This window comes from Ursus americanus, chromosome 26 (genome assembly GCF_024610735.1).
Source record: "Ursus americanus isolate L20-20 chromosome 26, mUrsAme1.1.p, whole genome shotgun sequence".
In the NCBI taxonomy this organism is placed as follows: Eukaryota; Metazoa; Chordata; class Mammalia; order Carnivora; family Ursidae; genus Ursus; species Ursus americanus.
Genome location: NC_142152.1, coordinates 4,255,087 through 4,281,415, shown reverse-complemented (window position 1 = coordinate 4,281,415; position 26,329 = coordinate 4,255,087). Strand labels below are relative to the sequence as shown.

Below are 26,329 nucleotides of genomic sequence, written 5' to 3'. Positions count from 1 at the left end.
GATTTTCTCCTTCAGTTCTTCACCCTAAAGTGAATTGTTGCACAAAATTTCTGATGTTCCAAGTTTTCCAAGACTGTAGTGTTACAGTAAAAGTCTCAATGGATCACCTCATATACTGAATTTCGGGTAGAGCAGGCCACTCGGGGAAGGTGAGCCACCCTCTTTTTAGCCAGCATCAGCCTCTGACAGCGATAGCGTTCGCTACGCCAACACATCCTCAGTGCCTGGCGTGCCCATCGAGAGTCACTGCTTAATAGTTCCGCCAGCCGCTGCAAGTTCAAAGCAAGCTCTCTCTCCTCCGGCGCCACCGAAAAGCCCCTCTCTTCTTACATTTCCAAGAATCAGAGTGTAAAGGACAATAGAGAGGAGGGAAGAAGGGAGGAGGACATACCTATAAAGACAGGATTCGAAGAGGGAGCAAGATCAAGATTTTAGCTGAGGTGAAATAATCTTTTGTGCTTGAGTGAAGAACAAAGGTCAGAAGGGGAAAATTTGCCCAATTTCCACCCTCTTACAGTTTGGGGGTTGGGTGGAGGAATTGTCATCGTCTTCTTGACCTGTACATGTGCTTCATAAATTAAAAAGCTCTTTGCCCTCGAGAAGCTTAATTTTTTTTTATTATCAAGTGTATCCATCTTGTCTTCCTTTCATGGCTTCTGGGCTCATGTCCTGGTTGGACAGGCTGGGCTCATTTCATTCGTTCCATGAGTATAAACAAATTGAATCATATTTTACTCTAGTAGCTTAATTTTTAATATTTCAGTATTTGATCTAGGTTTAATTTAGTTTGTGAAAATTGGAAAATTTATCTTTCTTAATGTAATTTCATTTCAGGGCAAATTCCATGCAGTTCACACTTGCATCAATCAGTCATTGACTATTTACTAAAAACCGACTATAAGCCACGCCAGTGATGGAATCCAAAAGAAATATAAGACAGGGTGGTGGATTTCAAACAAGTTACACTGTGGCTGGGGCAAACTAATGCTACCCTGAGACATTTCTAGAACCAGAGAGCATATAATTAAGTACTAAATACTGAGATAGTGCCTAAAATTGGTGTGGGACCTCAGAGGAAGGAGCAATCTACCTGGCTGCAGTTGTTAGGGGAGACTTTGTAGACAGGATGGGGCTAGAGTCGTCTCTGTACTTCCCCAAATGCCAGAACAGAAAGCTATCAGCTCTGTGCACACGTGTGTGCATGTGTGTGCACGCATGTATGCAGTTTAGGTGGACACCCAGTTCTCACAAAACTACTCAGCTGCTAGGAAAATATACTGGCCACAAACTAAATAGGATTTAGGTGCTTATTTGCAGATTTGAGACAAGGTCTTAGAGAGCTAGAAGGAAGTCACAGAGTGGCATTGGTAGTGGTGGGAAATACGTGCCCAAGGGAGGGATGTTGGCCGGGGAGTCTGTCTCCTCATCACCCAAACATCTACTAGGTCCTCCTGCCCACCCTGGCGTTTTGCCTGCCCTGATTCTGCCAGAGAGTTCTGCCAAGTGTGGGTGGGCATCCTGTGGAGGGTCTCTGTCCTTGAGCGACTGGCTGTTGCTTCCTTTTTCCCACTACTTGAAAGAGTCACCACCTGCTAACTCTTAGCCAGCCCAACACATCCTCCGGGAAGTGAAGAGCAGGGAACGGTACCTTAGTACCCTACTTCTACCAGTCTGTTATGACTGCTGGGGATAAAAGCGGGTTCAGGCTTTGGAAAGGGTGGAAGAGACAAGGATAGGTACACCAGTACATTTATATCAATAGGTATGCCAACATACTTTAAAAGTCTTATGTTTTGGAGCACCTGGGTGGCTCAGTCAGTTGAGTGTCCAACTCTTAGTTTTGGCTCAGATCACGAACCCAGGGTGGGGAGACAGAGCTGCGTGTAGGGCTCCACACTCAGTAGGGAGTCCGCTTGAGATTCTCTCCCTCTCCTTCTGCCTCTCCCCCCGCTCACGTGTGTGTGCTCTCTCTCTCAAATAAATAAATACATCTAAAAAAAAAGTCTTATGTTTTTTACATACCCTTTGACCCAACCATTTAGCTTCCAGGAATTTCCCATTTATTTACTTAATAAAAACATATTGCTTACTGTATGTCAGGTACTGTTTTAAGTGCTTAAAAAATTAACTCATAGGGGCGCCTGGGTGGCACAGTGGTTAGGCGTCTGCCTTCAGCTCAGGGCGTGATCCCGGCGTTATGGGATCGAGCCCCGCATCAGGCTCTTCTGCTGTGAGCCTGCTTCTTCCTCTCCCACTCCCCCTGCTTGTGTTCCCTCTCTCGCTGGCTGTCTCTCTGTCGAATAAATAAATAAAATCTTAAAAAAAAAATTAACTCATAGAACAATCTTTGGAGATATGCACTATTATTTTACAGGTGAGGAAAATGAGACACAGAGAGGTTAAGTAACTTGTCCATGGCCACCAGCTAGGACGTGGCAGAGCCAGCATTTACACTCATGCTGTCTGCCTAGAGTGCTGGAGTCACTACGCACTGTACTACCTGTGACGGTTAATTTCCTGTGTCAACTTGACTGACCACAGGGGCCCAGATTAAACATCACTTCTGGGTGTGTCCATGAGGGTGTTTCAGGATAAGATTAGCATTTGAACTGGTAGGTACAGAAAACTAGGTTGCCCTCCCCAGTCTGGTAGGTGGGCATGTACAGTTTGCTGAGGCCTGAATAGAGCAAAAGGCAGGGGAAGGAGGAATTCTCCCCTCCCCCTGCTTTTGCTTCAGCCTCACTGATCAAGCTGGGACATCCCATCTTTTCCTACCTTTGGACTGAGACTTCTGCCACTGGATCCCCGGGTTCTCAGGCCTTCAGACGCTGACTGAATTTGTTCCACCGGCTTTCCTGGGTGTCCAGCTTACAGATGGTAGATTGTGGGACTTCCCAGCCCCCATAGTTGTGTGAGCCAATTCCTCATAATAAATCTCCTGGATATATTATATATGTATATATATAAAACCAGTAAGAGATATTTACATAACCAACAGGAGGCATCCAGTTGACCCTCGAACAACATGGTTTCAACTGCTCAGGTCCACTCACACGAGAATTGTTTTCTATACATACAGTACAGTACTGTAAGCATATTTCCCTCCTTTATGATTTTCTTAATAATACTTCCTTTTCTCTGGCTTATTTTATAAGTATATAAAACATAAAGCATACAAAATACGTGTTAATTGTTATGCTATTAAGGAAGTCTTTCGGTCAACAGTAGGCTATGTATAGTTAAGTTCTGGGGGAGTTAAAAGTTACGTACAGATTTTTGACTATATGGGGGTCAGTGCCCCTAAACCCCATGTTGTTCAAGTGTCAACTGTATATATATATCTCCTATTGGTTCTGTGTCTCTGGAGAACCCTGATACACTGCCAAAGCAGTTAGCGTGAATGGATACAAAGATGTAGCTATGAGGCTGTTCATTCAGTACAAACGTATTAATGCCTACTGTGTGCTAAGCACAGCCCCTCTTCCCTTTTTAAGTGGAGGGTAAAAACTCATCTGTGAGTCCTGAAATAAATGTAGTGGGTTGTGACCAGAATTTCCTTAAAATGATACAGAAAAGAATAGGATACAAATTACCAGAAAGTGAGTTCTGTTTCATGACATTTTTTTACTTGCATGTGTTTGCACAAGCATATATGCACAGATAAGTGTTGAATCAGAATACCATGTACTTACTGAGAGTTATAGTCAGAAAAGCTTAAAGTCACAAGTCTAGTAGGAAAAAAAAAACATCAGTTAGGTAATTGTACTTGTGACAAGGTAGTTTTTAGAAATAATTGCAAAAAGTTGTCTGATAATGGGAAATTATTAAATAGATTATGATATAGACCTATAATGGAATTCTATCTAGAAACTTAAATTATATTGTAGGGAAGTATTTAATATGACATAGAAATATGTGCAAGATATAGAGATAAGGGGGAAAGTCAGATTCTAAAACATGTGGAATATACATTTAAAAAAATATATATACACACGTGTGCATATGTGTATTTGCATAGACAAAAGACTAAAAAGGATAGTCGTCAATATGTTTCTTGATGTGAAGTTATGCAAAAAAATATTCTGGCTACCTGCATTTTCTGCAATTTAATTACTTTTATAAGATATATCCTTATATAAAATAAGATACGTTTTATGTATATGATTATATAAAAAGGATTAGTATAAACATAATGAAAAATTTTGCAAACAATAAAAATTAAGAATTCTAGCAGACAATAAAAATAAAGACTCTTTGCAAACAGTAATAATGATGATGAACTGCTAACCCTGCCCTGTGAAAACCACTCTAAGAAAATCCAGTATCTGACAACCTGGAGTTTCCGAAAGGAAATAACGAGTGTCTACCTTACAAAGGAGTGGGTACGCTGTCAATATCAAATTTGCCTGGGTACTTAATATGTGCTTTTATTTCTGCCTCAGATTCCAGGGCCAGGGGTCAGAGGGACTGAAACACTGGCATCGAAGAGTAGCCCTACAACATCATGAAATCAATCATTAAGTGAGGTACAAAGGCTTCCTCAAAAAGTACAAAAACTTCTAACACAGATAGAAAGATAGTTTTTAGGGGCGCCGGGTGGCTCAGGCGGTTAAGCATCTGCCTTCCGCTCAGGTCATGATCTCAGGGTCCTGCGTGGAGCCCGGTGACCGGCTCCCTGCTCAGCGCGGAGTCTGCTTCTCCCTCTCCTACTGCCCCTCCCCGCTGCTTGTGCTCTCTTTCAAATAAATAAATAAAAATCTTTTTAAAAAGCTAGTGTTTATAAATAGAATCAATAATTGATATTTTTTCAGTGCTCATTCTATACACACACTGCATGCACACACACACACTATGTTAATCCTTAATATATATTATCTCATTTAATCCCTGCATCAACTTTATGAGCTTTAATTACTCCTCTAGCCCCATTTTTACTATAAGACAACCGAGGCTACAACACGGAAGTGGAGGAGATGAGATTCGAGCCCAGATCTCAACACCTCCACAGTGTGCAATCTCAGCCACTTGGGTCATTTCCCACATTGACACCTGGTGGTTGGTCGTGCATGATGCTAATTTAGGATGTTGTTTTGAGGTCAAAGGGTTTCAAAGAAAGGTCCACCAACTGCTGATGGATACGGGTTCCCTGAAGTTTCCAGCAATTGCTTCCTAGAGCACACATTCATAAAATGGTCATGACTGGATTTTTTTTGCTGATGAAAATTTGAGTGTCATCAAACACAATGTGTCTTGTTCTGGCAAGAATTCTTTGTTAATGTGCACAATAACAAGGAAGACTCTATTGTGGTCTTTTTCTATGCTGATGTAATTCAAATAAAAAGACACTGAAATCATTGTCCTAGGTTCTTTCTACAGCTTCATAAACTATGGTTATCATCCTATATTTGGTCCAGAGACTTCTTAGCATTACAAATGTAACAAGATACTCATCAGAATTATGACAATAAGAATAATGATAAAAACAGGGGCGCCTGACCAGCTCAGTTGATGGAGCACATGACTCTTGATCTCAGGGTTGCAGGTTTCAGTCCTATGTTGGGTGTAGAGATTAGTTAAAAAATAAAATCTTTTTTAAAAAAAAAGACTAATGATACAAACAATAATTATATTAATAATAATAATGCACTAAGGGAAACTATCAATGATAATCAAGTGTAAAGGCTGTCTATTGGAGGGGCACCTGCGTGACTCAGTGGGTGAAGCACCCGACTCTTGGATTAGTCTCAGGTCATGATCTCAGGGTCCTGAGAATGAGCCCCGCATCAGGCTCCTGCTCAGCAGGGAGTCTGCTTTTCCCTCCCCTCTGCCCCTCTGTCCCTCTGCCCCTCCCCCTCCTTATGTGTGCTCTCTCTCTCTCACTCTCTTTCAAATAAATAAATACAAATCTTTTTTTTAAAAGGCTGTCTATTGGAGAGATACATTTTGGAATGGAATATGAACTTCAGCTTTTTTCTTTCATCATTTTTGGGAGATAAGGCCCATCTGGGCAGAACTGAGTAACTAGAAAATATGCATCACTTTTAATGAGACACAAGACACACTTGGCCATTCTCAATGGTTTCTGACAGTAATGTCATTTAGCACTTGTGTCTTTTAACTATCCTATTTTTGCAGTGACTCTCAGTTCCAGTAGCGGTTGGTGATGGATGATTGTGTTTTACTCTACAGCTGACTAATGTCTTTCATGAACACTCATTACTCGGATTGTCTTGCTTGTCCTACCTCTTTCCCCCTTCATCCTGATTTCTTCATTATTTTATTTTATCTATTTTGTAAACCACCATAAAGAACTTGGGGGATAAGACTGAGATAAATACATGCACAAAGAGTCAAACAAACTATCTCATCCCAGAAGGCAGCCTGGATTTTTCCCAATAGACAAAGAGTTCCAGGTCAAATGGCTTAGCTAATGGCATGTAAGTGGCCTCAGAGCGGGAGTCAGGGATTAAGTCTCAGGTGCTGATATGATGACAGTAGGCTACATTTTCATATCCCAGAGAATTGAGTCTGATTGTCCTTATGGTCATTACTTCCTACTTCTTCTCTTCCTAGTATTGTTGTAGTCATTTCTTTTTTTTAAAAAAGATATTATTTATTAATTTGAGAGAGAGAGCACGAGCAAGGAGGAGAGGCAGAGAGGGAGAAGCAGACTCCTCACTGAGCGGGGAGCCTGAAGCGGGGCTCTATCCCAGGACCCCGAGATCGTGACCTGAGCTGAAGTCAGATGCCCAACCAACTGAGCCACCCGGGCCCTCTGGTTGTAGTCATTTCAATCAAGCCCAACAGAGTGTGGTCACTGCAGAAAAGCCAGAGGAGTAGGAAGAGCAGAGCAGAGGACGAATTTACTTTGTGCTCTGCATAGATAACTCTTTCTAACATAAAATCCCTTTGGCCCATATTTTTTATTTGGACTTCTGAAAGTAATAACGATACTTGAGTTACACCTGTAAAGTTATAACACAGGATATATTTACTTCTAGATTTTAAGCACACACATGCACAGAAACATAAGGGAATATGCCGCCGCACCCGGCTGTATTTAAAGATTTTCCCAATAGTTAGCTCACAACAGGTGACTGAGCAGTTGTTAAATATACTTTAAGTGAATCTACAAGGGCAAATGAAACATTTTAACCAATAATAACATCACAGAAGCGAAGTAGGTAAATAAAAAAAAGTAAAATGAAATTAGATAATTACTAATACAGATTTCTTCTTCCAAAGTTTCCTCAAACACGCGGCTCACTGGGTACTGCAGGGTTGAGGGAGGACCATAGTTTATGGCCATTGTTGGTGTCCCCAGGGCTGTAGCAGTGGGTGGCAATATGAAACAGAATGCCAGCTCGTCCAGGATGTGGTTCTGATTCACCGTCCTCACAACTGTGCTGGGGCAGAAGCGAACAGCACGAACCACCAGGAAAAGGGATGTTTTTCTATTCGGCGCTGGTGACTGGCTACACAGGGGAAAAGCGGCTAGAGCTCAGAAGCTCCCTTCAACGTTGCTGCTGCTTCCACTTCTTTTTTATCTTTGTATCCTTCCCTCAGAGTTCTAAGGGCTGGAGCTCAAATTCGGTTTTGAGCTAATAGAGAGAGGGAAGGCAAGAGGTTAAACCAAACAGTTAACTGTGTCTCTTCAAAACTGACATTTAATACAGGGTGTAAATCACCAGGGGAGCCTGTTATTCCTTCAGGAATGCAATTACATAGGGTCAAATAAAACATGAAAGAAACCAACAAGTTTTAAAATGTAGTATGTTCTCAAAAGTAGGCAAGAAGGAATGTGAAGCAGTTCAAATATGCTAACACTCCCCGCTGTCCTATAGGAGAGGATTACAAGGAGAGGTTTCTGCAGTTTAATGATTATGTGGTTAAGCACGGGTGTGGAAGCACATCGCCCAGTCCGGCTGCTCCCCACTGGACCCTCCGCTTCCCAGAGCTCCTGCATTCATTCAAAGCAGGTGGGGGCTCTTCCGTTCAGCCCATTACCATTACAGTCCCATTACCAGCCCTGCCCTCCACTTAACACTTTTCAAAAGTGTTTATATGGCAGTACAGAATACACCGCAGGTTTTTTTTTTTTTTTTTTTTCTGTTTCACTCGCTCCTATGGGGTGGTGGGGGGAGGGGGGACCACCAGGAGAATCCTTATTCTCTGACTTCAAGATAGACAAAAATTAATGTTGGACTCTGTTAAAGGCTTTCTAATATTTATAGCTACTTGTAAATTGTGTAGGTGCTAATTTACACCATGCGGCAGTGGAAGGTGGGCTGGCGTTTATATTTTGGGAAGTGCCTGTTACAGTTTAGTGCATTTCAAAAATCCGATGCCTTAAAAATGTGGGTTGGCTCACCTTCAGTTGAACATCCTCGCGAACGAGGGTGACCAACTCGTTCCAGTTTACCCTGTGCTCTCTTGGCTCTAGTACTGAAAGTCCCACACCCCAGGAAACTTCTCGTTCCCCAGCAAGCCAGGATGACTGGCCATCCTATTCCACACACATGGCACATGTTCTCTCTTGGTCCCTGTGCTTCTAGCCCTGCGTATATATCTCAGGTGTGCGTGCTGGGTGTGTGTACAAACAGGCACACACGTGACAGGTAAGCGGATTCTGAATCAAACAGAATTAGTAATTTCTTTAAAGTCTTGCTTTTAAGCACATACAACAGCGTGGTAGAAACTGGGTATAGACTGTGTGAGGAGAGAGGACGGCTGGGAAGGGACACTGAGATCACTACTAAACTAATTATAAAAGAATTCAAACAGAACAGACAGGTCAGCTGGGTTCAGATTCCTGTATAATCACTGACTTTTATAAGCTAGTTCTCACTTCTCCAAGAAAAATACAGTTTCAAATGAGTTGTGACTCCAGCTCGATTTTCCTTCTCTTGCTTACGACGTGTATCACACTACAAAGCTGACTTCTCAGAGTCTAATTCCAAAGGGGGCAGATTCTGTCTAGTTGGTTGGATCTTGGGAGCATCCTCTCCCCATCCCCACCCCCACCCCCGTCCCATCCCTCTCCCCCGACTAGGCAATGGTGGCCCCAGGCTGGTCCTTCTGAGTTTTGTCCAAGTTGCCCGGGTCAGGCTCGCTGACGAGCAGGCACCTTGGGGTACGTCTCTGAACTGCACAATTTCCTGAGCGCCTTGCCGCCTCGGTAGTTCTGCGTGCTCCCAGGTCTTTCCAGCAAGTCCTGGGCAACTCCACAGACGGCACGGCTGCCCCGGCACCTAAGACAGTCCATTCTGATTGCAGGCTGAGTTCTGAAAGTCTGGGAATCGGCCGAGCTCCTGAGAGCAGCCTGACTGAGCAGACCCAAGACCAGAGTGAAACTTCGTTCATCTCACGTGTCTAAGACCTTTGGCTTTTTGGCTTTTTCATTGACTCTTCTCCTGACAGTGCAGTTGGAGATCTGGCTCTCCCTAGAGGATTCATATCCCTGCCCCCCAACTTCCTCTTTCTCCCCCCGATTTGTGGCTATTTTCTTATTCTGTCAAGAGATGCCAAACTGACACATTCACCAGAAATAACACAAAATAAAGCAAAAAGTAATTATAAATAATGCTTTTTCTTCTGACTTATGTAAACCTCTTACCTCAGAGGCTCTCCTTTCCTGCGCTTAGAACTTGTCTGTCCAGATCAGACACGCTATAAGCATTAGTCTCAAAACTTAATCAAATGCAAAGAAATTGGTGGTAGGCAGGACAAATAAAGGCTCGAAGTCTAAAGGAACAGACTTAGAAAGGTAGAAAGGTGCCTCCCTGCAATTTTCAAATGAACATGAGGTATGCGCTGCGGGGACAGAACCCGGGCTTGGGAGGCAAACAGATCTAGGTCTGAATTCCAGCCCAGGCACTTATTAGCTATGTGATCTTGGACAAGATACTTCACCGCTGTAAATTTCAGTTCCTCATCTGTGCCATGGGGATAATTCTAGTTTTAATATGAGGACAGGAAATAACATATGTAAAGCACCAATACATAGTCGATGTTTAATAAGCAACTTTCACTACCATAGTGATGGTTTTCACGGGACAAAGTGACCCCCTCCAACAGCTCACGGTGCCCTCTGTGTTTTGACCGCTGGGCTTCTTCCCTAATGGACATCTCTAGGAACTCTGAGCTCTTAATCTCAGCCCTCCACCCACACTCCCTAACTGGCCTGAGGCAAATCACTTATCTGCCTCAATTACTTCATCTGTACAGAGGAGGATAATAATATTTACCTCCCTCAGAGGAGTGTTGGGAGAATTAATGAATGCTTGCAGAGAACCCTGAGATCTACAGATGAAAGGCAGTGTAGAATTGCAAAGTATTATTATAAATATTAGTGTTATTTTGACACATTTGCATGCATGCATGTGTGAGCAAATGTGCACCCAGAGCACTGGATGAGAGTATGTGACTTTCAAGTATCATCCTATGAGCACCCCTGGCAGCCCATGGATGTTTACGTCTGTGTAATTTATGCACAATGAAACAACTGGTCTCAGAAATCAGAATTGGCGTAGCTGGTGTAAAATCAACCATAGCCTATGGTTAAGTGCTTTCTAGAAGCCTTTTGGCCAGTACCATAGTCCTTCCAGCTTCCTTTAGGGGTAAAACCTGACCATGTGATCAGCTCCCTAAAAGGCAGTGAAGTGTAACTCTCAGGCTTCTCTATCCACCAATTCGGAGAAACGACCTTGAGCCTAGAAGAATTTATCCCTGAGCTAACTGTATCCACTTGCAAAACACACGGTCATAAAATCAGATTGCAAAGAAACACCTCTTTCAGCCCACCTCACAGCCCTGTTCTCCCCCTTCCACATCAGTCATGCCAAGTTCCAGCTCTTGCTGCTCCTCTCTTCTTTCCATTAAGGCCCGTGCTTCCTCCCACTTGTCCCCACTCCCCACCGACTGGATTCCCTCCCCTTAAGTGGTGTGAGGTAACATTACAACACTATCCACCATAATCTCACATCACCTAACTCCCCAGGGACTACTTCTGTGACCTGCGCTTTTAGGAATAAAAGAGTAAGAGCAAATGGAAGTTACGTGAGGAAGTTAAAATTCCCTTGTGCCTTGGGACTGAGCCCTCGGCTGCCATTCCTGCCTCTGCGAGGATGTGGCCTCCTCTGATTCCGGATACAGAGTAGCACATGGGCGTGAGCAAGACATATGTCTGGTCTCCCCCATAAACCTTTGCAGCCTGGCAAGAAACAGCAAGGCTTATTCCAGACCCAAATTCTCATTCCTGCTACAGCCATCATAAACGCCTGCTGACACCAAAGAAGAACAAGCCTGTAATCCTCATAAAAGAACATTTTTGAACCCTGGAAACCAAAGAGGGATACGGATGCCAGTTTTTAAACTGACATTCCCTCTGCTCCGGGGCTAGATTGGACATTGAGGAAGCAGGTGACTGCCTTCGAGTTACGGGTAGAAACTGCACGCTGGCCTCCCTGTTCTGAACATCTCCCCCCATGGCCGGGCAGATGGCCTGGAGTTCCCACAACTTGTGGTTAAGACATTGTCTCCAGAAGGCTGTGTGTAGAATGGAAATATGTGACATGAAAATCACCATGTTGACTCATTCCAGCAGTGTGCTGGATCCAGCTCCCAGGGCCTGAGAGGACCAACTCTGTGCATCTCTTCCCAATCAAATGGTCTCGTCACACCAATAGCCTGAAATCAGCCAGTGATGCCTGGAAATCACCAAGCGCTGCAAATCAGGGCTTTCCGCCCTTTGAGAAAGGTGATCGTGAAGCCTTTACTGCACAGCTCCAATTAGCACCCACTTTTATCCATTATCATTTGGTAATAAGACAGGTTTATGCTATTGCCAAGGAACGAGGTGCAGGTGGGTCTCGAGTATGGAAGGCGCAGGGAGTCAACCAGGACAGCAGGTGAGCGCGCTGTCGCAGTTGTCCGGGAGCAGCCAGAAGGTAGGGAGTGCCTTGGGGAGGAGTGAGCAGCATGCCTCCTTCAAGCTTTTGCCAAAGCTTGTCCTGCCTTGTAGATTCTAGCTGTGAGCAGAGGATGCAGCGAGCATCTCATTTCCCAGGATGCTAGCAGAAGAAACGTGGGCGTTAGACCCTTTGCTGCCCTAACAAACTAGGTATCATCTCTGAGCCTCGCTTCCCTTAACTATAAAATTCAGCTAACTGTACTCCTTTGGTGGGGTTTGTGAAGGATTCAGAGAGATACTGTTTGTAAAGTACTTGCCCTTCACAGAAGTACTAATATTGGTAAATTGATGGGCGCTTCACTGCCCCGTTCTTATTCTGTTTCTCAACGGTATTTGTTATGTTCAGTCAGTCTGGACCTGAAACCTTCAAACCCTCTGGCTTCTGAAATTCCATGCTTTCTTCGTTTTCCTTCTTCTCTGATCCTGCCTTTATTGGGTCTTTCTTCACTAATCCCTCTCAAAATGTAATCCAGGGCCTCCTTCTCTTGTTTCTCCGCTCAGCCTCATTAGGCAATCTCATCTAGTCCCATGGATTTACATGTTATCTTCATGCCGATGACTTCCAGACTCTTAGAATTATCCTCTGTCTAGACCAGTGATTCTTCAAGTAGGAACCCTGGACCAGCAGCATCAGCATCACCTGGGAACTTGTTAGAAATGCAAATTCACAGGCCCCACCCAAACCTTCTTAACCAGAAACTCTGGGGGTGGGCCCAGCAATCTGTTTTATCAAGCCCTGCAGGTGTCTCTAATGCTCCCTGAAGTTTGAGAACTACTGGCTTGGGCTAACGTATTTAATAGTCTTATTTACACTCTACAGAAATATCAGACTTAAGACACCCAACACAGAACTCCTATTCCCTCCCTAATCCTGCCCACCTACTATGTCCTCAGAATCAGTCCCTGGAGACAATGGCATTATCAGCCACTTATTTACTAAACCTGGAAATCAAGACGATCCTTCCTCTGTCCCAGCTTCCTTAGCTCACCTCTAATCCCTTAGCGAATCCTATTAATTCTATCTCTGAGTTATAACATAAATTTGCTACTTTCTCCACATTTCCATCACCACATCGCAACTGGAACCACCATCAAATCTTGCTTGTTCAAGCAAGACCAATGCAACCTTCTCTACCTGCTTCCACTCTGGTCCCCCTCTAACCCATTCTCTCTGTCGCAGCAAGAAAGCTAGATCTTCTTAAAATGGAATTTGGCTCATGTTACTCTCCATCCTAAGATATGCTTTGGTTTCCCTTTACACCTAGAATAAAATCCAAACTCTGTACTATGGTTTCCATGGCCCTGCATGGCTTGACTCCTCCCCATTTCTCTGTCACCTCACCTAATGGCACTCTCTCCCTACTCCATCCCGCACTCCCTGGTTTTCTCTCAGTTGCCTGAATGGGCCAATTCCTTTCTGCTTCAGGGACTCTGTTCTTCTATCCGGAATTTTCCTCCTCACCCTGTGAGTGGATGGCCGCTGCGCATCCTCACAGTTTCAGGTTAAATGTCACCTCCCCTTTGTGTCCTTCCTTACCACCATTTAAGTCCCCTCCACACCCCATTATTCTCTCTCGTCACCTTTTTATTTCCTTCCTGGCACATCTGCAGTTTGTTAGTTTTCTATTCAGTTATTTGCTCTCCCGATGTTGATGGTGTTTTGTTTTCTCTGTCCCCCTCACCCTACCACCTGAATGTAAACTCACAAGGGAAGGGGGCTTACTGCGTTCCTCGTTCCTCACTCTGTGTCTGTCACGGTGACCGACCGGTGACCAGTGCAGAGTGGGCAGCGGCTGATGTTGCCATTATTATTAACATGTGGAAGGGAGGGCAATCTGCTTTACTCAGTCTATCAATTCAAATGTTAATCTCATGCAAAAATGCCCTCACAGACACACTCAGAGTAATATCTGACCAAATGTCGAGGCTCGCTGTGGCCTAGTCAGATTGATAAATAAAATTAACCGTCACACCACACGACTGATAAAACTTGGAAAGATGAAGACCCCTGCACGATAGTTAAACCAGGATTGAAAACACGTATATGTCGCTCCAAAACTCAGTTATTATCAGTTTTATTCATGAGCCCCAAGCTCGGTGCGTGCTACGAAGAAGATGCTGGTTCTTCATTTCTTTCTTTGTCCAGGAGTAAATGTTTTGATCAAGACTAACCCAAATACATTTTGTGGTACAGGAGCTTCTGCTCCAAGAAAACGAGACAAAGCACCAGTGCGGGTAAGGAGAGCGGATGGCGTTTCTGAACTGGGTCGCTAAACACAGACTGGAGATAAAACTACTCATTTTTTTGCTCTCTTGTTCATAGGAATTAAAGCTCTCAAATGATTCATCACTGTAGCTATAGCTGGCATACCAAAGGTGCTCAATAATTGTTTGCTACAATAGACAAGCAAACAAATGGAAACGGGATGTTAATTTGAAATTTTCTACTGAGGCACCAAGATGAGACAGAAAGGAAATCCCAGCAGAAGGTGCAGACCAAGATGTAAACACTTCAAGAAAATATTAAGAACTGATTTCTCAACTGTGGGTATGTTCATCCATAATGCGGACTTAAAAGGGCAGAGACAAGGCCTCCATGAGGGTCTGACTCACTGGGCTTTGGGATCCATCCCTTGAAAGTGCCTAAAGTGGGGCTTTGGAGAAGAGGATTTCCTGGGGTCCACTTCTGACGGTGGCTCCCACTGCTCAGCCCTCCTGCCACCAGGGGAGGGAGAGAGAGGAGTACCTGCCCCTTATCCTAGTCATAGTGAGACAGGCTCCAAAGGGAGCATCTAGAGAGCCTGACGGGTGTTCTTCCAAGTCGTGAGACTGAAAAAGCGAGACGCTGACTAACAGCCAGTACAGCAGAGTTATAACTGCAAGCCAGTGCAGTGACAGCCCCCCAAATGTGTGAAATCCACAGAAGAATGCTGTCCCAGTGTCATTAAAAATGGAGCCCTGCCCTGTCTAAATAAGGTTCTGCCAGTGGTCACGAGAAAGTGGAAGAATGTGGAAGCCGAGTGATCGGTGAGGCTGCAGAGTGACCAAAGAAGGGACCCTGCCCACTTCAAAAGGAGTTGAACTTGCAGTGGCCCTGGAGGGGAGCCTCTGAGGAGCCCACAGAAGAACTTGCAAGGTCCAGAGATGGCAAAGTCAGCTTCTGACAGCAACGGTCAGTAAGAACCCGCCAAGTCCCCCGTCATCCCTGCCACTGGGTCCCCTGCATAGTCGGTGGGGAGAGGAGGAGAAATGCAAGGCAGGTGAGAAATGGGCAGCGATCCCTCCTCCACGCTGAAGGGTCAAGCAGAAGCACGATTCAACCAGGGGAAGAAAGGTGATTCAACATGACACAAATTCAGAGTTTGATTACTACATAGGACTGGCCAATTCATTACTCAATTGAGGCCATGATTATGACACAAGTGACTGCAGGGTATTTTTTCCCCTGGAGTGATCAGTGAACAAGCCCAGCCCAGATTTTAATCCAGAGTTTGAAACTGGGGCTAGCTCTGCTAAATAAATGTTAACTCTCCAAGAGTCTAGCTTCATCAGGATACTATTTACGGACTGAAAGGATAATGAATATATGAAACAATAAACCAAGCCCCAACAATTCCCAAAGCTAACCTGTCCATGATGGAGAGACAATTGCAAATGCTGCATGTCCTTTCAGATCCCACTTGCCTGTAGCATCTGCTAATGGAGCTTGGAGATAAATCCAGGAGAGCATCCTAGAGAAACAAGGAGGTTATTTTATTGATTATTTAGCCAAAAGCTATGACAGCCGGAAATCTTTTGAATTAAAGGACCCAGATACCTATAAAAACAACCCTCTTCTCCAATATTCCAACTCCCTTCTCAAAAGACGATCCAAAGTCAACAATTTGGTCTGTAAATTTCTAGTCCTTTCTCTGTACATTGGCATAAACACAGGGACATGTAACCATATAGATTTTGGTGTTCGTTTGCCTTTTTAATGGATTCACAATGTATGTGTTATTCAATAATACTTGTTTTGACTGAACGTGTTTCTTTTTAACAGGTGCACATAATACTGATATATTATAATTTATCCAACCATATTTCTACCGATGGATATTTAAACTGTATTTAATTTTTTATCAAAGTGATACAGAGGATTTTTTCCTAATGTCTCTGCGGACACAAATATTTCTTCAACATAGAATCCTTGTTGGGTCAAAGATCCATTAATGTAGACGGATACTGCCTGAAAGGTATCAATTTACATTTCTACCAGGACTGTCTGATGGCATTTACTTCCCCCATACACTTGCTGATGCTGGATATTACCAAGTTACAATTTTTTTCCAATCCACTGAGTAAAAAATGACATCACAGTGCTGTTTTTATTTGCATTTCCTTCATAAAAAGCAAGGCTCACTATCCTTTTATGTTTGTGGACCATTTGTTCTTTTCTGCTGTTAATAACCTATTCATATTCTTTCCCCATTTTCAATTGGATTGTTCGTCTTTCTTCATATTTGTAAGGTATGTTTTTATTTTGTGGATACTAATTGTTAATTACATGTTTGACAAATATTTTTATCTCACTCTATTATTTGTGTTTGAATTTAACTTTTTAAATGGTGTCTTTGAGGAAGACTTTATATTTTTATGAGAGAAAAAGCAATATTTTTTCCTTCATGGATTCTAGGTTTTGTGTGTTGCTTAGGAAGACCTTACCCCAGTGAAATATTCCTCCATCTTTCCCTTTAATACTCTTGCAATTTTGTTTTCTCAAGTTGAAGTTTTTAATTCATTTGGAATTATTATAGTGTGAAGTGGATATCTATATTTATTCTTCTAAATTGTTCCAACACCATCTCATTCTTTCTTCTTTGGTTAAAAATACCATTTTTATTATAAACTAAATTCTAATTAATTTCTTCATCTATTTGGAGATGTTCTATTCTGTTCAATTGTTCTCTTTATATAGGAGCTAATGGTATTTTACTTTAATTACTATAGCTTTACAGAATAAGGTGATATTGGAGAAGTCAAGTTACCTTGTTCTTCCTCATTCATTTTTTAAAATCTGGTATGTTTGAGAATCACTTTTCGAAGTTCATAAAAATGTGAATTTATTAATTTGCAACTGATGTGACAGCTTTACAGTGTTAAACCTCCTTATTCAGAAACATAATTTCCATACTCATTTATTGAGGTCTTCTTTTGTGTTCTTGAATAAGGTTTTAAAGTATTCTTTACATAGGTTTTACGCATTTCTTGATAGATTTATTCCTGAGATTTTGTAGTTTTATTGCTTTCGCTGTACATTTCCTACCTGCTGGTGTAGAATACTACAAATATCTTATATCCAGCCATTTTATTAAAAAAAATTCCTTTAGGGGCGTCTGGGTGGCTCAGTCGTTAAGCGTCTGCCTTCAGCTCAGGGCGTGATCCCGGCGTTCTGGGATCAAGCCCCACCTCGGGCTCCTCCGCTATGAGCCTGCTTCTTCCTCTCCCACTCCCCCTGCTTGTGTTCCCTCTCTCGCTGGCTGTCTCTCTCTCTGTCAAATGAATAAATAAAATCTTTAAAAAAAAATTCCTTTAGTTAATTATCTTTGCTCCTCTCTAGAAATTGGTCTATAATTTTATCATATATTATTTTTGTCCCTTTTTCCACTTCTAATAAACTTTTTTTAGAGCAGTTTTATGTTCACAGAAAAATTGAGTGGAAGGTATGGAGATTTCCCATATAGCTCCTATCTTAATACGTGCACAGCCTCTCCAACTCTCGATAACCCATACCGCTTTGGTACATTTGTTGTAATTCATGAACCCACATTGACACATTATTACCACTCAAAATCCATAGTTTACATGAGGATTCACTCTTGATGTTGTACATTCTATGGGTTTGAACAAATGTATAATGTCATGTATCCAGCATTATGATATTACACAGAATATGTTCACTGCCCTAAAAATCCTCTGTGCTTCATCTATTCATCCCTCCCCCACTTCCCCCTGGCAACCATGGATCTTTTTATTGTCTCTTTAATTTTGCCTTTTCAAGAATATCATATAGTTGGAACCATACAGCACATAAACTTTGCAGACTGGCTTCTTTCTTTTTTAGCACTGAATAATATTCTTGTGTCTGGGTGTACCACAGTCTGTCCATTCACCTACTGAAGGACATCCTGGTTGCTTCCAAGATTTTGACAATTATGAAAAAAGCTGCTGTAAACACCCATGTGCAGCTTTTTGTGTGAACATAAGTTTTCAGTTCATTGGGGTAAATAACAAGGAGCACAACTGCTGGATCCCACCATAAGAGTATGTTTAGTTTCGTAAGAAATGGACAAACTGTCTTCCGAAGTGGCCACAGCACTTTGCATTCCCACCAGCAATAAATGAGAGTTCCCATTTCTCCTCATTCTCATCAGCATTTGGTGTTGTCTGTGTTTTGGATTTTGGACATTCTAATAGGTATGAAGTTATCTTGTTACTATTTTTAGTTATTTTTTTAAAGATTTTATTTATTTATTTGAGAGAAAGAGAGAGAGAGTGAGCACAAGCAGGGGAAATGGCAGGCAGAGGGAGAGGGAGAAGCAGGCTTCCCGATGAGCAGGGAGCCTGATGTGGGGCTCAATCTTAGGACCCCGGGATAATGACCTGAGCCGAAGACAGACGCTTAACTGACTGAGCCACCCAGGCACCCCCTTATTATTTTAATTCCCAATTCCCTAATGACATATGATACGGAACATATTTTCATATGCTTATTTGCCATCTGTACGTCTTCTTTGGTATAGTTTGTTCAGTTCTTTGGCTCATTTTTTAATTGAGTTGTTCATTTTCTCATTGCTGGATTTTAAGAGTTCTTTATATACTTTGGATAACAATCTGTTATCAGATGTGTCTTTTGCAAATATTTTCTCCTAGCCTGTGGCTTGTCTTCTCTTTCTGTTGACACCGTCTTTATCAGAGCACACATTTTTAATTTCAACAAAGTCTAGCTTTTTCATTATTTCTTCACAGATCATTCCCTTGGTCGTTTATCTAAAAGGTCACTGCCATACCCAAAGCTACATAGATTTTTCTCCAATATGACCTTCTAGGAGTTTTATAGTTTTGTGTTTTACATTTAGCGCTACGATCCATTCTGAGTTAACTCTTGTTTGAAACGTATAAGGTCTGTACCTACATTCACTTTTACTGCGTGTGGACGTCCAGCACTACTGGTCCACTGCATTGCCTTCACTCCTTCATCAAAGATCAGTTGACTACATATATGTGGACCTATTCTGGTCTCTTTATTCTGTTCCATTGATCTATTTTTCTGTTCTTTCACCAATACCACACTGTCTTGATCACTGTAGCTTTATATTAAGTTTTAAAGTCAGGAAATACTAATCTTCTTTGTTCTTCTCCTTTAATATTTGGTTGGCTATGCTGGGTCTTCTTCCTCTCCACATAAACTTTAGGATCAGTTTGTCAATATCCATAAAATAACTTGCTGAGATCTCAACTGGGATTGCATTAATCTATAGATCACGTTGGAAAAAACTGACATCTTGACACTATTGAGTCTTCCAATCCGTGAATATGAAATCTCTCTTCATTTATTTAGTTCTCTGGTATCTTTCATCAGAGTTTTGTAGTTTTCTTCAAAAAAGTTTTGTAAAAGTAGATCTTGTACAAGTTTGGTAAGATTTATACCTAAGTATTTGGTTTGGGGGGCTGCTAATATAAACGATAATATGTTTTTTATTTCAGATTCCACTTATTCATTGTTAGCATATAGGAATGTGATTGACTTTTGTATATTAACCTTATATCCTACAACCCTTCTATAATCACTTGTTAGTCCTAGGAGTTTTTTGGTAGAGTCTTTTGAATTTTCTATATAGAAGATAATGTCATCTGCAAAGACAGTGTATAGCTTCCTTCCCTATCTGTATAGCTTTTATTTCCTTTTCCTGTGTTATTGCACTAGCTAGGAACTCCAGTATGATGCTGAAAAGCAGTGGAGGGAGGAGACATCTTTGCCTTGTTCCTGATCTTAGCAGAAAAGCTTTGAGTTTCATACCATTAAGTATGATGTTAGCTGTAGTGTTTTGTTTTGATTGTTTGCGTGCAGATGTTCCTCATTAAGCTGAACAAGTTCCCCTCTATTCCTACTTTGCTGAGAGTTTTTTTTATAATAATATTTTTTTATTATATTATGTTATTCACCATACAGTACATCCCTGGTTTTTGATGTAAAGTTCGATGATTCATTAGCTGAGAGGTTTTACCATCGAATGGGTGTTGGATTTTGTCAAATGCTTCTGCAGCTATTGTGATCATCATATGATTTTTCTCTTTTAGTCTTTGATGTGATGGATTATATTAATTAATTTTTGATTGTTGAACCAACCTTGCATACCTGAAATAAACTCCACTTCATTGTGATGTACATTTTTATACATCGTTGGATTTGATATGCTAATATTTTGTTGAGAATTTTTGCGTCTGTGTTCATAAGAGATACTGATCTGCAGTTTTCTTGTAATGTCTTTGTCTGGTTTTGGTATGAGGGTAATGCCAGCCTCATAGAATGAATTAGGAAATACTCCCTCTAGCTTCTATCTTTTGGAAGAAATTACAGAGAATTGTTATAATTTCTTCCTTAGATGTTTGATAGAGTTTACCAGTGAACTCATCTAGGCTGGGTGCCTTCTCTTTTGGAAGATTATTTATTATTGATTCAATTTCTTTAATAGATACAGAATTATTCAGATTATCTATTTCTTCTTGAGGAGGTGAGCAGATTTTGTCTTTCAAGGAATGGATCCATTTCATCTAGGTTATTAAGTTTATGGGCATAGAGTTGTTCATAATATTCTTTTATTATCCTTTTAACATCCATGGTATCTATAATGATGTCCCCTCTTTCATTTCTGATATTAGCAATTTGTGTTTTCTCCCTTTTTTTTCTTGGTTAGCTGGCTAAAGTCTTGTTGATTTTATTGATCTTTCCAAAGAACCAACTTTTGATTTTGTTAATTCTCTCTATTGACTTCTTGTTTTTAATTTCATTAATTTCTGCTCTAATTTTTAGGATTTTTTCTTATGCTTACTTTGGATTTAATTTGCTCTTCTTTTTCTAATTGCCTAAGGTGGAATCTTAGACTATTAATTTTGGATTTTTCTTGTTTCCAATATATGCATTTAATGCAATAAATTTCCTTGTAAGCACTGTTTTCACTTTACTCCACAAATTTTGATGAGCTATATTTTAATTTTAATTTAGCTAAAAATATTTTTGTATTTCTCCTGAGATTTCCTCTTCGACTCATGTGTTACTTAGAATTGTCCCATTTAATCGCCACATATTTTAAAAATTTTCAGCGACATTTCTATTATTGAGCTAGCTCAATTTCATAAAGTCTGAAGGCAGACATTGTATGATTTCTATTCTTTATACTTGTTAAGTTGTATTTTTGGCCCAAAAAGTGGTCTCTCTTGGTGAATGTTCCATATGAGCTTGAAAAGAGTGTTTAATCTGCTGTCATTGGATGAAGTAGTCTAAAGGTGTCAATTATATGCAGTTGAATGGCTGTGCTGTTGAGTTCAACTATGCCCTTACTGATTTTCTGCTTGCTGGATCTGTCCATTTCTGATAGAGAAGTGTTAAAGTCTCCAACTGTCATAGGGGATTCATCTATTTCTCCTTGCCTGTCTATGAATTTTTCCTCATATATTTTGATGCTGTGCTGTTAGGCACATAGACATTAAGGATTGCTATGTCTTATTGGAGTATTGACCTCTTTATCATTATATAGTGTTCCTCTTTATCCCTGATAATTTTCCTTGCTCTTAAGTCCGCTTTGTCTAAAATTAATAAAATTCCTCCTACTTTCTTTTGATTAGAGTCAGCATGGTATATCTCCATCACTTTAGTTTTAATAAATACATGTCTTTATATTTAAAGTGAGTTTATTATAGACAATACATACTTAGGTCATGTTTTTTTATATACTCTGACAATATCTGTCTTTTTTTAAGGTTTTTTTTTTTTTTTAAGTAATCTCTATACCCAACATGAGGCTTGAACTCACAACCCTGAGAAGATGATTCACATGCTCCACTGACTGAACCAGCCAGGCACCCCCAATCTCTGTCTTTTAATTGATGTATTTAGACCATTGACATTTAAAGTGATTACTGATATAGTTGGGTTAACAGCTGTCCTTATTTGTTACTATTTTCAATGGTTTGCCCTTGTTTTTTATTCTTACCTTTGTCTTCCACACTTTTTCTACCTTTTGTGATTTTCACTGAAAACCATTTTATTCTTTTATTAGCCCATTTCAGATATTCTATCTCCTTTGGTCAATTTTATAATTTGCAATTACCTAGAAAATTATACATTTCATCAAGATTTTCAAGTTTATTTATATGTTTTTGTTTTGGTAGAATTCCCAAGTAATTCCTTCTTTTCTGCTGTTTTGTTGCCTTTCTCACACCAAATATATTTGATGTTCTGTAGTAAGCTATAAATGGAATAGCAAAAGTTTTTGTTTATTTCATAAGTCTTTTCATTTTATGTTCTTTTGATTTTATTACTAAAATCTTTTTTGTGGTTTTTACAGTTTAAAAGAAAAGTATTTCTACTTTTATCTCTATTATGCTGTTCTTCAATTTCACTCATTCACTCATTCATTCATTTATATCTTTCCTACTTTTATAAGTAGACTGCTTTAAGCAAGACTATTTCATTTAAGACTGTCTATTCCAAAGACGATACACTCCTGCCCCTACCAACAATAGGAGTCCCATATCATTATTCTGCCACCAGGTGGCTGGCTAGTGATACTGAGATATGGTGATATAGCAGGGCTCAGGGTTGGTATCTGCTGTTGATGCACTGGGTACCCTTCAGAGGTAGGGGCCAGATCCCATACATAACTTCCATCCCTACTGCCATACTTTCCATGAACTCATTGAGCAATCGCTAGAATGACCAAAGAAATTGGCTGCTGATTGACTTCCATGGAATGGGTCATGTGGTCCATCCTTTGGCCATTTGATTATTGAGAAGGTCCTCAGTTGTGAAGATCCTTAGTCAGCATTCATAAATATTCACAAATATTGTCACACTCTGGGTCAAAGACAGGGTAATGGGAGTGGCTCACCAGGTGCAGGTGATAAAGGGGTGCACTGTTTGCAGAGAATTTAAAAATAATAATACAGGCAACTATAAATTGTCTTCTTTTTATTAGCAGCATGTGCTGGCAATTCTAAACAATGTCAGTGCTACAATACTCCTCCCTCAAAAAATCTTTTGTTGATTTATGTTCTAAAAACCGTTTGCACCTGGGGCGGGCCACTCCTACCACCTGCCCCTTGGTATGTCAAAATTTTCCATCCACTTACTCTGCCCCTAGACCTTCTTATTGCCAAACCTCCAGTATTATTTTTTTCTAGTCTCTGCCCATCCAGACAATCATTAGCCCCTGATAATCAATTTAGACTCATAACACAGGACATCTCTCTTTCCAGGAAATGTGAACAAAAAGATGTACCACTTAAAATTTTGCCCAGAGGGAGAATTTCTCTTCATCATTTTCACTTGTCATCATTGTCAATTCATCATTATCATCACACACAATTGAGGTTAGTAAGTACAGCAGTCTGCATGTAGGGCAGAATCACCACCCTTACATCAGGGTTAATGTTTTGTTTTCTTATTTAAATGGTCATACGGTGCTCTTCCCACCATGAAGTTTACCAGTGGGTTGAAGGAGATATGGTTGTACATCAAAGGTGGGAGTACTTAAAATGGGCATCATATGTTCACACAGCTTACCGGTACCTTTAGGTCTGTTAGAGCTCAGTCTCATGGGTCCCACTTGCCCTGTCGAGGAAGTGCTACAAGCACACTCAACCTTAGAGCTTGGTAAGATAACACCCAATTTATGATAAACAGTGCTGTAGCAAACTAGATAGAGCCCACATCTAGGATAGCAGCTGGCCGGAGTTCCTACCTAATTAATTTCTCAAGAATCCAATGACATTCTCCAAAAAGATTTGCTGCCTTCACAGCTCATTTGGGACAGTTAGATAGGGATAGAAGAAGTCACCACTCCTGTATCTTTCAAGTTTGTGATGAAGTCAAATATCTTTGCAATATCTCCAAGAATGAGGTATTGTTTTGATTTCCTGTTCATTTATGTTCTTGAGATTATTTGCATAAAATTATTCATAACAGTCCTTTACTATCCTTTTAATACTTCTAGGATCTGTAATGATGACCTCTCTTTCATTTACACAACAGTGGCTTGTGTTTTCTCATTGCCTTAACTATATTTTATCAATTTTATTAATCTTTTCAAAGAACAAATTTTTTACTTTTGTTACTTTTCTCTATTGTCTGTCCATTTTCTGTATTGATTTTCATTCTTATCTATATTAGTTTAATTTTTCTACTTAGTTTTGGTTAAAATTCCTCTTTTTTTTCTGTTATCTTAGTGTGGAAGCGTGGATTATTGACTTTAAGCCTTTCTCCTTTTCTAACATAAGCACTTAAAAGTATAAATTTCCCTCCGAGCGCTGCTTTACCTGTTTCCTTTTAATCTGAAATATCTTCATTATCATTCAGCTTAAAATATCTTCTTTGTAATTGATTTTTTGATCCATAAATTAGTTAGTAATACATTGTGCAATACAAGAATTTGAGAATTTTTTAGGTAGCTTTTTGCTGTTGATTTCTAATTTAATTCAGTTGTTTTTAGAAAATACATTCTGAATAATTTTCCAGGCTCTGTAACTTATGAGACTTGTTTTATGGCCAAAGAGTACAAGCCAAATCTTACTATTTGTACAAGAGGATGTGGTACAAAGCAGGCACTCCATAAATATTTGACGAATAAATAAATGAATGAACAGTTGCCACGCTCACGCAGAGTAAAGTGAATTACACAAATTACAGAGGTCAAAAGAGAGTAGTGAAATCACGATGGGGCAGCAGCATATAACTTCTCTATAGCTCAGATGCAAGGTCCTTGTTCTTTAGCAACTGGATCTGGAGAAAGTACAGAAAGAATGGGAGAAATCCTGCTGCCAAAAGATGAGAACAAAGGACAAAGCCTTAAGAAACAGACAGCAAATGCTGGAGACAGAAAGAAAACAAACTAAAAGGGACCAGAATCCGAAGTGAGGCTTCACCTCTCCAGATAGTCAAGATTTCATTAGTTTATCACAGTTGTCATTTGTAGACCACTGATGATTTAAGAAAGCCTCATGTGTACTAATGCATGTTTTAATAATTGAACTATGGGCAAAGGTAACTCTAAGTAAACCTAGATTTAGTTTCTTTTTGTTTCTAAACCAATGCCTGTTGCTTTCAATGTCCTGAATGAAGTATCCCATAATATACAGTCACCAGCCAGGTACCCTGGTAGATGCTCAAAATAATTCAATCTACCAGGGTCCCATCTACACAGAATAATTACGTCCAGCTGGGGCACTCCCTGACTCAATGATTTAGGTTGGTCAGTCTTACAAATATTAAATGATTTTTTATTATATTATGTTAGTCACCATACAGTACATCCCCGGTTTCCGATGTAAGGCTCGATGATTCATTAGTTGTGTATAACACCCAGTGCACCATGCAATACGTGCCCTCCTTACTACCCATCACCGGCCTATCCCATTCCCCCACCCCCCTCCCCTCTGAAGTCCTCAGTTTGTTTCTCATAGTCCATAGTCTCTCATGTTTCATTCCCCCTTCTGATTACCCCCCCTTTCTTTATCCCTTTCTTCCCCTACCGATCATCCTAGTTCTTATGTTCCATAGATGAGAGAAATCATATGATAGTTGTCTTTCTCTGCTTGACTTATTTCACTTAGCATTATCTCCTCCAGTGCCGTCCATGTTGTAGCAAATGTTGAGAACTCGTTCTTTCTGATAGCTGAGTAATATTCCATTGTATATATGGACCACAACTTCTTAATCCAGTCATCTGTTGAAGGGCATCTCGGCTCCTTCCACGATTTAGCTATTGTGGACATTGCTGCTATGAACATTGGGGTGCATATGGCCCTTCTCTTCACTACGTCTGTATCTTTGGGGTAAACACCCAGTAGTGCAATGGCTGGATCATAGGGTAGCTCAATTTTTAACTTTTTAAGGGACCTCCACACTGTTTTCCAGAGTGGCTGTACCAACTTGCATTCCCACCAACAATGTAGGAGGGATCCCCTTTCTCCACATCCTCTCCAACAATTGCTGTTTCTTGCCTTGTCTATTTTTGCCACTCTAACTGGCGTAAGGTGGTATCTCAGTGTGGTTTTGATTTGAATTTCCTTGATGGCTAATGATTTTGAACATTTTTTCAT

General features: G+C 40.7%; 1 long non-coding RNA gene across 2 annotated transcripts in view; it reads right to left on the bottom strand.

The window, feature by feature from the left end:
- LOC123800644 (uncharacterized) overlaps positions 1-26,329 on the bottom strand; it is a 157,128-nt gene that overhangs the window by 27,474 nt on the left and 103,325 nt on the right. The window contains exons 3-4 of one of the 2 annotated variants that reach the window (XR_006781970.2): positions 15,599-15,702; positions 6,969-7,601 (exon numbers count right to left, since the gene is read on the bottom strand). This is a non-coding gene — a long non-coding RNA (uncharacterized LOC123800644). Of the gene's footprint in view, positions 1-6,968; positions 7,602-15,598; positions 15,703-26,329 lie in introns of those variants that run through there. The other variant, XR_006781971.2, reaches the window with a different exon arrangement.